At 43.5% G+C, this 12,713-nt stretch overlaps 1 protein-coding gene and 2 non-coding genes across 4 annotated transcripts in view; 1 reads left to right on the forward strand and 2 right to left on the reverse strand.

Annotated features, from left to right (window-relative positions):
• TASP1 (taspase 1) overlaps positions 1-12,713 on the forward strand; it is a 663,695-nt gene that overhangs the window by 417,735 nt on the left and 233,247 nt on the right. The window lies entirely within an intron of this gene.
• LOC149451362 (U6 spliceosomal RNA) lies at positions 6,390-6,496 on the reverse strand. The gene has a single exon (XR_016315069.1). It is a non-coding gene; the product is annotated as a U6 spliceosomal RNA (small nuclear RNA).
• On the reverse strand, positions 11,143-11,249 carry LOC149451363 (U6 spliceosomal RNA). Its single transcript, XR_016315071.1, has one exon. It is a non-coding gene; the product is annotated as a U6 spliceosomal RNA (small nuclear RNA).

Genomic DNA, 12,713 nt, shown 5'->3' on the forward strand with positions numbered 1-12,713 from the left:
CCAGACAGAGTCCCCTAACCATGTCCATGTGAAAAATACTATTGCTTCCACTATAGGGAAATGGATCCACACTGCCCATTACTTCACTCCATTCTGCTAATCTATCTACCCAGGGGTGAATTAAAGAATAATCTGTCCCACAGATACGGGCTACATAATCTATACATGATTCACCAACTTTTGGGAGAGGGGGCCTATTCCTACTCTGACTTCTCCCCATATCTTACACTTGAATATATCTGTATCACAAATCTGTCCTATAGGCTGTAATGACAATTTATCCTATAAAAATGCCTGGACCTAAGATACTTTCTCTAGTCTTTCTCTAGTGACTGATAAAAGTGAAGATTATAACCTGGGTGTACAATACTTTCTAATAATATTCTGCCAATCTTTTCTAGCTTACAACACAATTTAAACAAAACATTTACATAGGCACCCAACTCGGCGTTACCACGCAATCACCTCACCCAGATCATCAACCAATAAGGCTTATCTGTGTGGGGTGGGGCATGTCACACGGAAATTGACAATACCTTCAGTGACCACTGGCCCATACACTTTACCACCTGGGCACTTGTGTCACACAAACAAATTATCTTATACTTCTATGCGATAGGAAGAAAAGCAAAGGTTTACAGGTGAATTATTGGTCAACCCCGGGCTTTTCCTGGTTTCTTCTCAGAGAAACTCTTTTCCAATCTCTTCTTATAAGAAATTGTGCAGTTCCCAAAACTGCCTCTAGTCTTTTCCAAAAGACCTTTGTGCTCCCCACAGCACTTTTTTTTTGCGCCTGGCCACTGACGTCTTAAGACGCGAAGCCCAGTGCTTACCTTAGGGCATGAGATTTCAATCAGAGCTTTTCTGGCAAGAGACTATCTGGCAAAATGACAAAAAATCTTACTTACCAAAAAAGATGATTATCTCATCCCGGACACGAGCCCCCAATTGAAAGGAATGTGAATCTTGTTCCCTTCTGCACTGACTTCCGTCAGCCCCTGGCATCGACCAAAAATTACCTCGGATCCGGAGTTCACCTGAGACACAAAGGAATGGCAGACAGACACAAAGTAGTATCTCAGAATGAACTGAATTTATTCTTCCGTGTTTAAACTTATATATGAAACTTAAAACAAAGCATAGAAATATAAGAGCCAATCAATTGACAGGTATGCATTTAACCAATTAGAATATTACATACGTCACTCATGCCCAATCAGTTGGCATATATGTTAATTATTAGTATATACGTCAATGCTTGAACTTTCAGACACCTTCAGAAAGCAGACAGTTCCTTTTTACCGTTGGCCTAAAATTATTAATACACTTTCAACAGGATGTAGCTCACCGCAGACTTTCAGTCTTAGGCTTAGTTAAGGGAAAAAGGGGAAGTTGCACCTGGACAAGGAAAAAAGAGGAACTTCCTAACTCCTGACAAAATACCGTTTAAAACAAGAAAATCAATTCTTTTAAAATACAGGCTTGAAATGGATGCTGATTCTTAAAATGGACGGGCTTTGGCTAAGAGAAACAAGATGGTGGAACATCAAACTTAGGGGCTAATCCCTTCAATTATGTGCAGCAGACTGTGTTCTTCTATTGTTGTGACTTAGATGACGTTCAGAGCACATTTTATGCCCAATTCATGCAAAACTCCACGTAATCCCAAGGGGTTCACATACTTTTTCTTGCAACTGTAATCATAATCAATGTGATCAATAATGTCTGTCAGTTGAAAAGTTGATTTTACTGAAGAAAATGAGGAGCACACAGGCTATTGTTAAGCAGGACACCGCATGCAAGTGAGCAGCTCTGCCAGGAGGCATTGTGGGAAGGCAGGCAGGCCACGCCCACCATGCCTTGCTGGGCCCATAAAGCAGAGGTGGTTGGATCCAAACCATCCTCTGCTAGGCGGCTATTTTGGATTTGGATTTCCTGGTAATTATTAAAGAGCCATTTTAGTCCATTGGTTTTGTTTTTTTGCTATATTATTTTCAACTCACTTTGATTGATTGATGTATCTCTGTGGTTTTAAAAATGGTGCCTGCGCCATCTATCCACCTAGGGAAGCCTATTGAAACGAGTGGTCTGTCCTAGAGGTGCGCTACGAGAACGCACACGCTGGCATGCCCCTTACACCCCGGTCACGTCAGGTGCAACTTGGCCTGCGACTTGCAAAACTGTAGGCCAAGTCGCACCCTATTGTCCGCTATTACAGCGGTCCTATGGGTGCGGTTCCGGCTTTGTCGGAGCCGCGCCGACCTCTAAAGTAGTGCACGCAGCAGAGCTTTTGGTGCGGTTTGCATAGGCATTGGTGTCAGCAGGTCGCCCGATTTTGAAATGGTTTTGGGTGTGAGCGGGGGCTCAGGGTGTAAGCGAGCGCTTATGGCATTTGTTCCCTGGTTCCCTTTTTGTTTTCCCGAATGAAGGAGCTCGGGGGAGGGGCGCACTTTTGGCATCCTCACCTTGAGTGCCAGGGGACCTTTCCCAGAGCTGGCCCAGAGGTCGTTGGATGGAAACCATCCTCCGCTAGGCGGCTCTTTTTGATTTTCTCGTATCGATGAACCATTTCCATGCCGGGCACTTTTACCCCCTTCCTGCCCAGGCCATTTTTCAGGTTTCAGCGCTCTCACAATTTCAATGACAATTCGCTCGGTCATACAACATTGTACCCAAACAAACATTTCATCGTTTTCTTCACACAACTAGAGCTTTCTTTTGGTGGTATTTAATCACCGCTGGGGTTTTTATTTTTGGCTAAATTAACCAAAAAAGACCGAAAATTTAAAAACAAAACACGGTTTTCTTTGTTTCTGTTATAAAAGTTCGCAAATCCGTAATGGTTCTTCATAAATTTAGGCCGAGATGTATTCTGCTACATGTCTTTGGTGAAAATAACCCAAATTAGGATGTATTTTTTAGTTTGTAGGAAAGTGATAGAGTTCACAAACTCTGGTATAGGTCTGAATATTGATCAATCCTGAAGTAGTGACAGCCAATCTAATTTCTTGAGGCCCAAGAATGTCAGAACAGTACAGATATTCCCCAAATGACCCCTTTTTGTAAAGTAGACAGTACGACGGATTTCATAAGAGGCATGGCGAGTTTTTTGAAGTTGTATTTTTTTTGTCCGAATTTTTCAGAAAATGAAAAAAATGATTGTCACAATTATTTTTTTTTACATACTGTCACCAGTGCAGTACAGCGTCATCCTATCACTGGCATAGCGGTGATCAGGGACACTGACTGGTGACAGTATGGAAAGAAAAAAAAAAAAAAAAAAAATCATTTTTTTTACTTTTTTTTTATTATTGTTCATTTTTTATTACATTTTTTTTCTTTTTCTTCAAGATTTTCTTTTCATATTTCCCTATGACCAAAGTAGTACAATGTTACCACAGTAACATTGTACTACTTTGGGGAAGTGATCAGTTTTTTTTTTTTCTTTTCTTACACAATTTGCTTATAGCAAAGACTTCCTTTGCTATAAGCAAGCATTTACCTGAATGACATCGATTCATTCAGGGGTTTGTTTTTTTTTTTTTTTTTTTTTTTTTTTTTGTGCTCAGCTGTGATCTGGCCACGGCTCATCACATGACATGTGCATGTGATCGCTGTGACGATTCACAGCTAGACACTAGTAGACAATGGATGGCATGCATGAAGCCATCCATGGTGTACAACTGTCATGTGACCTGCTGTGATTGGTCACAGCAGGTCACATGGTACCAGCAACGGGGCCGGTACTCAGATCTGTCATCGGCCGTGTCCGAGGTACATTGGTTTTGTTTTTTTGCTATATTATTTTCAACTCACTTTGATTGATTTATGTATCTCTGTGGTTTTAAAATCGATCTATTCACCTAGGGAAGCCTATTGAAACGAGTGGTCTGTCCTAGACGTGCGCTATGAGAACGCACACGCTGGCATGCCCCTTACACCCCGGTCACGTCAGGTGCAACTTGGCCTGCGACTTGTAAAACTGTAGGCCAAGTCGCACCCTATTGTCCGCTATTACAGCGGTCCTATGGGTGCGGTTCCGGCTTTGTCGGAGCCGCGCCGACCTCTAAAGTAGTGCACGCAGCAGAGCTTTTGGTGCGGTTTGCATAGGCATTGGTGTCAGCAGGTCGCCCGATTTTGAAATTGTTTTGGGTGTGAGCGGGGGCTCAGGGTGTAAGCGAGCGCTTATGGCATTTGTTCCCTGGTTCCCTTTTTGTTTTCCCGAATGAAGGAGCTCGGGGGAGGGGCGCACTTTTGGCATCCTCACCTTGAGTGCCAGGGGACCTTTCCCAGAGCTGGCCCAGAGGTCGTTGGATGGAAACCATCCTCCGCTAGGCGGCTCTTTTTGATTTTCTCGTATCGATGAACCATTTCCATGCCGGGCACTTTTACCCCCTTCCTGCCCAGGCCATTTTTCAGGTTTCAGCGCTCTCACAATTTCAATGACAATTCGCTCGGTCATACAACATTGTACCCAAACAAACATTTCATCGTTTTCTTCACACAACTAGAGCTTTCTTTTGGTGGTATTTAATCACCGCTGGGGTTTTTATTTTTGGCTAAATTAACCAAAAAAGACCGAAAATTTAAAAACAAAACACGGTTTTCTTTGTTTCTGTTATAAAAGTTCGCAAATCCGTAATGGTTCTTCATAAATTTAGGCCGAGATGTATTCTGCTACATGTCTTTGGTGAAAATAACCCAAATTAGGATGTATTTTTTAGTTTGTAGGAAAGTGATAGAGTTCACAAACTCTGGTATAGGTCTGAATATTGATCAATCCTGAAGTAGTGACAGCCAATCTAATTTCTTGAGGCCCAAGAATGTCAGAACAGTACAGATATTCCCCAAATGACCCCTTTTTGTAAAGTAGACAGTACGACGGATTTCATAAGAGGCATGGCGAGTTTTTTGAAGTTGTATTTTTTTTGTCCGAATTTTTCAGAAAATGAAAAAAATGATTGTCACAATTATTTTTTTTTACATACTGTCACCAGTGCAGTACAGCGTCATCCTATCACTGGCATAGCGGTGATCAGGGACACTGACTGGTGACAGTATGGGGAAAAAAAAAAAAAAAAAAAAAAAAATCATTTTTTTTACTTTTTTTTTTATTATTGTTCATTTTTTATTACATTTTTTTTCTTTTTCTTCAAGATTTTCTTTTCATATTTCCCTATGACCAAAGTAGTACAATGTTACCACAGTAACATTGTACTACTTTGGGGAAGTGATCAGTTTTTTTTTTTTTCTTTTCTTACACAATTTGCTTATAGCAAAGACTTCCTTTGCTATAAGCAAGCATTTACCTGAATGACATCGATTCATTCAGGGGTTTGTTTTTTTTTTTGTTTTTTTTTTTTGTGCTCAGCTGTGATCTGGCCACGGCTCATCACATGACATGTGCATGTGATCGCTGTGACGATTCACAGCTAGACACTAGTAGACAATGGATGGCATGCATGAAGCCATCCATGGTGTACAACTGTCATGTGACCTGCTGTGATTGGTCACAGCAGGTCACATGGTACCAGCAACGGGGCCGGTACTCAGATCTGTCATCGGCCGTGTCCGAGGTACATTGGTTTTGTTTTTTTGCTATATTATTTTCAACTCACTTTGATTGATTTATGTATCTCTGTGGTTTTAAAATCGATCTATTCACCTAGGGAAGCCTATTGAAACGAGTGGTCTGTCCTAGACGTGCGCTATGAGAACGCACACGCTGGCATGCCCCTTACACCCCGGTCACGTCAGGTGCAACTTGGCCTGCGACTTGTAAAACTGTAGGCCAAGTCGCACCCTATTGTCCGCTATTAGAGCGGTCGTACGGGTGCGGTTCCGGCTTTGTCGGAGCCGCGCCGACTTCTAAAGTAGTGCACGCAGCAGAGCTTTTGGTGCGATTTGCATAGGCATTGGTGTCAGCAGGTCACCCAATTTTGAAATTGGTTTTGATGTGAGCGGGGGCTCAGGGTGTAAGAGAGCGCTTATGGCATTTGCTGCCTTTTTGTTTTCCCGAATGAAGGGGCTCGGGGGAGGGGCGCACTTTGGCATCCTCACCTTGAGTGCCGGGGGAGCTTTCCCAGAGCTGGCCGTATAGAAAGGCATTGGGAAAGAAAGGGGAGCCAAGAGAAGGAGTGAGAGAATGGAGCGCCCCCATAGACTAACGGGGCAGTGGGATGCCCATAGGCGTGCTGCTCTTCTTCAGAGAAGGTTGGTGGGAGAAGCCGCTAGGGCACGTGCAGCTTTCAGTTGCGCTCTAACCGTAAGCCGCAGCTTGTAATTTTTATTTTTTAAAATAGTTGATGCTAAGAGTAAAAAAAAAAAAAAAAGAAAGAAAGAAAGCAAGAAATCCAAAGCATTGAATTGAAGGAAGGTTGTTTGAGGAAAAAATTTGGGACCGCTTCATGGGTTAGCATGTCAACCTTACGCAGGGGCTTGCTAATTTTCTCTGTATCGTTCCACGATTGTAATCCTGCCCACCCGCCGATGCGGGGGGGCAAAGCAATGGGAGAGCCCGAGGGGTATATAAGCCGTCAAAGAGGTCAGAAGATCAGCTTATGGAGAGCGTTGAATGTCAGTGTTCTGCGCTATTTCTGCCAAACTATGTTTATGAATTCTAAGAATGCTTTTTGTATACAGTTGCAAGAAAAAGTATGTGAACCCCTTGGGATTACGTGGAGTTTTGCATGAATTGGGCATAAAATGTGCTCTGAACGTTATCTAAGTCACAACAATAGAAGAACACAGTCTGCTGAACATAATACTACACAAACATTAGATGTTGCCATGGTTTAATTACACATACCATGTAAACATTCACAGTGCGGGGAGGAAAAAGTATGTGAACCTTTGGACTTAATAACTGGTTGACCCTCCTTTTGGCAGCAATAACCTCAACCAAACGTTTCCTGTAGTTGTAGATCAGACCTGCACAACGATCTGGAGTCATTTTGGACCACTCCTCTTCACAAAACTGTTTCAGTGTAGCAATATTCTTGGGATGTCTCTTGTGAATCGCTCTCTTAAGGTCATGCCACAGCATTTCAATCGGGTTGAGGTCAGGACTCTGACTGGGCCACTCCAAAAGGCGTATTCTGTGCTGTTGCAGCCATTGTTTTGTTGAATGACTTGTATGCTTTGGGTCATTGTCCTGTTGCATCACCCATCCTCTGCGGAGCTTCAGTTGGTGGACAGATGGTCGTACGTTTTCCTGCAAAATGTCTTGATAAACTCTGGAATTCATTTTCCCATCAATGACAACAATCCATCTAGGCCCTGAGGCAGCAAAGCAGCCCCAAACCATGATGCTCCCTCCGCCATGTTTTACAGTGGGGATGAGGTTTTGATGTTGGTGTGCTGGGCCTTTTTTTCACCACACAGTGTTGTGTGTTCTTCCCAAACAACTCAATCTTGGTGTCATCTGTCCACAGTATATTTTGCCAGTAGTGCTGTGGAACATCCAGGTGCTCTTTTGCAAACTTCAAACGTGCTGCAATATTCTTTTTGGACAGCAATGGCTTCCTCCGTGGTGTCCTCCCATGTACTCCATTCTTGTTTCATGTTTTCCTTATTGTAGATGTGTCAACAAAAATGTTAGCATGTGCCAGAGATTTCTGTAGGTCTTTAGCTGACACTCTGGGATTCTTCTTTACCTCATGCAGCATTCTGCGCTGTGCTCTTGCAGTCATTTTTACAGGACGACCACGCCTAGGGAGAGTAGCAACAGTGCTAAACTTTCTCCATTTGTAGACCGTCTGTCTTACCGTGGACACATGAACATCAAGCCTTTTGGAGATACTTTTGTAACCCTTTCCAGCTTCATGCAAGTCAACAATTCTTGATCGTAGGTCTTCTGAGAGCTCTTTTCTGCGAGGCATGGTTCACATCAGACAGTGCTTCTTGAAACCAATAAACCCAAAACAGGTGTGTGTTTTTTAAGGGCAGGACAGCTGTCAGCAACACATCCAATATCATCACACTGATTGGAGTCAAGGTTGGCTCACTCCTGACTCCAATTAGCTCTGGGAGAAGTCATTAAGCTAGGGACTCACATACTTTTTCCTCCCTGCACTGTGAATGTTTACATGTTATGTGCAATTAAACCATGGCAACATCTAATGTTTGTGTAGTATTATGTGCAGCAGACTGTGTTCTTCTATTGTTGTGACTTAGATGACGTTCAGAGCACATTTTATGCCCAATTCATGCAAAACTCCACGTAATCCCAAGGGGTTCACATACTTTTTCTTGCAACTGTAATCATAATCAATGTGATCAATAATGTCTGTCAGTTGAAAAGTTGATTTTACTGAAGAAAATGAGGAGCACACAGGCTATTGTTAAGCAGGACACCGCATGCAAGTGAGCAGCTCTGCCAGGAGGCATTGTGGGAAGGCAGGCAGGCCACGCCCACCATGCCTTGCTGGGCCCATAAAGCAGAGGTGGTTGGATCCAAACCATCCTCTGCTAGGCGGCTATTTTGGATTTGGATTTCCTGGTAATTATTAAAGAGCCATTTTAGTCCATTGGTTTTGTTTTTTTGCTATATTATTTTCAAATCACTTTGATTGATTGATGTATCTCTGTGGTTTTAAAAATGGTGCCTGCGCCATCTATCCACCTAGGGAAGCCTATTGAAATGAGTGGTCTGTCCTAGAGGTGCGCTACGAGAACGCACACGCTGGCATGCCCCTTACACCCCGGTCACGTCAGGTGCAACTTGGCCTGCGACTTGTAAAACTGTAGGCCAAGTCGCACCCTATTGTCCGCTATTACAGCGGTCCTATGGGTGCGGTTCCGGCTTTGTCGGAGCCGCGCCGACTTCTAAAGTAGTGCACGCAGCAGAGCTTTTGGTGCGATTTGCATAGGCATTGGTGTCAGCAGGTCGCCCGATTTTGAAATTGGTTTGGATGTGAGCGGGGGCTCAGGGTGTAAGCGAGCGCTTATGGCATTTGTTCCCTGGTTCCCTTTTTGTTTTCCCGAATGAAGGAGCTCGGGGGAGGGGCGCACTTTTGGCATCCTCACCTTGAGTGCCAGGGGACCTTTCCCAGAGCTGGCCCAGAGGTCGTTGGATGGAAACCATCCTCCGCTAGGCGGCTCTTTTTGATTTTCTCGTATCGATGAACCATTTCCATGCCGGGCACTTTTACCCCCTTCCTGCCCAGGCCATTTTTCAGGTTTCAGCGCTCTCACATTTTCAATGACAATTCGCTCGGTCATACAACATTGTACCCAAACAAACATTTCATCGTTTTCTTCACACAACTAGAGCTTTCTTTTGGTGGTATTTAATCACCGCTGGGGTTTTTATTTTTGGCTAAATTAACCAAAAAAGACCGAAAATTTAAAAACAAAACACGGTTTTCTTTGTTTCTGTTATAAAAGTTCGCAAATCCGTAATGGTTCTTCATAAATTTAGGCCGAGATGTATTCTGCTACATGTCTTTGGTGAAAATAACCCAAATTAGGATGTATTTTTTAGTTTGTAGGAAAGTGATAGAGTTCACAAACTCTGGTATAGGTCTGAATATTGATCAATCCTGAAGTAGTGACAGCCAATCTAATTTCTTGAGGCCCAAGAATGTCAGAACAGTACAGATATTCCCCAAATGACCCCTTTTTGTAAAGTAGACAGTACGACGGATTTCATAAGAGGCATGGCGAGTTTTTTGAAGTTGTATTTTTTTTGTCCGAATTTTTCAGAAAATGAAAAAAATGATTGTCACAATTATTTTTTTTTACATACTGTCACCAGTGCAGTACAGCGTCATCCTATCACTGGCATAGCGGTGATCAGGGACACTGACTGGTGACAGTATGGAAAAAAAAAAAAAAAAAAAAAAAATCATTTTTTTTACTTTTTTTTTTATTATTGTTCATTTTTTATTACATTTTTTTTCTTTTTCTTCAAGATTTTCTTTTCATATTTCCCTATGACCAAAGTAGTACAATGTTACCACAGTAACATTGTACTACTTTGGGGAAGTGATCAGTTTTTTTTTTTTCTTTTCTTACACAATTTGCTTATAGCAAAGACTTCCTTTGCTATAAGCAAGCATTTACCTGAATGACATCGATTCATTCAGGGGTTTGTTTTTTTTTTTGTTTTTTTTTTTTGTGCTCAGCTGTGATCTGGCCACGGCTCATCACATGACATGTGCATGTGATCGCTGTGACGATTCACAGCTAGACACTAGTAGACAATGGATGGCATGCATGAAGCCATCCATGGTGTACAACTGTCATGTGACCTGCTGTGATTGGTCACAGCAGGTCACATGGTACCAGCAACGGGGCCGGTACTCAGATCTGTCATCGGCCGTGTCCGAGGTACATTGGTTTTGTTTTTTTGCTATATTATTTTCAACTCACTTTGATTGATTTATGTATCTCTGTGGTTTTAAAATCGATCTATTCACCTAGGGAAGCCTATTGAAACGAGTGGTCTGTCCTAGACGTGCGCTATGAGAACGCACACGCTGGCATGCCCCTTACACCCCGGTCACGTCAGGTGCAACTTGGCCTGCGACTTGTAAAACTGTAGGCCAAGTCGCACCCTATTGTCCGCTATTAGAGCGGTCGTACGGGTGCGGTTCCGGCTTTGTCGGAGCCGCGCCGACTTCTAAAGTAGTGCACGCAGCAGAGCTTTTGGTGCGATTTGCATAGGCATTGGTGTCAGCAGGTCACCCAATTTTGAAATTGGTTTTGATGTGAGCGGGGGCTCAGGGTGTAAGAGAGCGCTTATGGCATTTGCTGCCTTTTTGTTTTCCCGAATGAAGGGGCTCGGGGGAGGGGCGCACTTTGGCATCCTCACCTTGAGTGCCGGGGGAGCTTTCCCAGAGCTGGCCGTATAGAAAGGCATTGGGAAAGAAAGGGGAGCCAAGAGAAGGAGTGAGAGAATGGAGCGCCCCCATAGACTAACGGGGCAGTGGGATGCCCATAGGCGTGCTGCTCTTCTTCAGAGAAGGTTGGTGGGAGAAGCCGCTAGGGCACGTGCAGCTTTCAGTTGCGCTCTAACCGTAAGCCGCAGCTTGTAATTTTTATTTTTTAAAATAGTTGATGCTAAGAGTAAAAAAAAAAAAAAAAAGAAAGAAAGCAAGAAATCCAAAGCATTGAATTGAAGGAAGGTTGTTTGAGGAAAAAATTTGGGACCGCTTCATGGGTTAGCATGTCAACCTTACGCAGGGGCTTGCTAATTTTCTCTGTATTGTTCCACGATTGTAATCCTGCCCACCCGCCGATGCGGGGGGGCAAAGCAATGGGAGAGCCCGAGGGGTATATAAGCCGTCAAAGAGGTCAGATGATCAGCTTATGGAGAGCGTTGAATGTCGGTGTTCTGCGCTATTTCTGCCAAACTATGTTTATGAATTCTAAGAATGCTTTTTGTATAATCATAATCAATGTGATCAATAATGTCTGTCAGTTGAAAAGTTGATTTTACTGAAGAAAATGAGGAGCACACAGGCTATTGTTAAGCAGGACACCGCATGCAAGTGAGCAGCTCTGCCAGGATGCATTGTGGGAAGGCAGGCAGGCCACGCCCACCATGCCTTGCTGGGCCCATAAAGCAGAGGTGGTTGGATCCAAACCATCCTCTGCTAGGCGGCTATTTTGGATTTGGATTTCCTGGTAATTATTAAAGAGCCATTTTAGTCCATTGGTTTTGTTTTTTTGCTATATTATTTTCAACTCACTTTGATTGATTGATGTATCTCTGTGGTTTTAAAAATGGTGCCTGCGCCATCTATCCACCTAGGGAAGCCTATTGAAACGTGTGGTCTGTCCTAGAGGTGCGCTACGAGAACGCACACGCTGGCATGCCCCTTACACCCCGGTCACGTCAGGTGCAACTTGGCCTGCGACTTGCAAAACTGTAGGCCAAGTCGCACCCTATTGTCCGCTATTACAGCGGTCCTATGGGTGCGGTTCCGGCTTTGTCGGAGCCGCGCCGACCTCTAAAGTAGTGCACGCAGCAGAGCTTTTGGTGCGGTTTGCATAGGCATTGGTGTCAGCAGGTCGCCCGATTTTGAAATTGTTTTGGGTGTGAGCGGGGGCTCAGGGTGTAAGCGAGCGCTTATGGCATTTGTTCCCTGGTTCCCTTTTTGTTTTCCCGAATGAAGGAGCTCGGGGGAGGGGCGCACTTTTGGCATCCTCACCTTGAGTGCCAGGGGACCTTTCCCAGAGCTGGCCCAGAGGTCGTTGGATGGAAACCATCCTCCGCTAGGCGGCTCTTTTTGATTTTCTCGTATCGATGAACCATTTCCATGCCGGGCACTTTTACCCCCTTCCTGCCCAGGCCATTTTTCAGGTTTCAGCGCTCTCACAATTTCAATGACAATTCGCTCGGTCATACAACATTGTACCCAAACAAACATTTCATCGTTTTCTTCACACAACTAGAGCTTTCTTTTGGTGGTATTTAATCACCGCTGGGGTTTTTATTTTTGGCTAAATTAACCAAAAAAGACCGAAAATTTAAAAACAAAACACGGTTTTCTTTGTTTCTGTTATAAAAGTTCGCAAATCCGTAATGGTTCTTCATAAATTTAGGCCGAGATGTATTCTGCTACATGTCTTTGGTGAAAATAACCCAAATTAGGATGTATTTTTTAGTTTGTAGGAAAGTGATAGAGTTCACAAACTCTGGTATAGGTCTGAATATTGATCAATCCTGAAGTAGTGACAGCCAATCTAATTTCTTGAGGCCCAAG

Source organism: Staurois parvus, unplaced genomic scaffold (assembly GCF_062004578.1).
Source record: "Staurois parvus isolate SC_StPar_1 unplaced genomic scaffold, SC_StPar_1.0 ptg000543l, whole genome shotgun sequence".
NCBI classification, from domain to species: Eukaryota; Metazoa; Chordata; class Amphibia; order Anura; family Ranidae; genus Staurois; species Staurois parvus.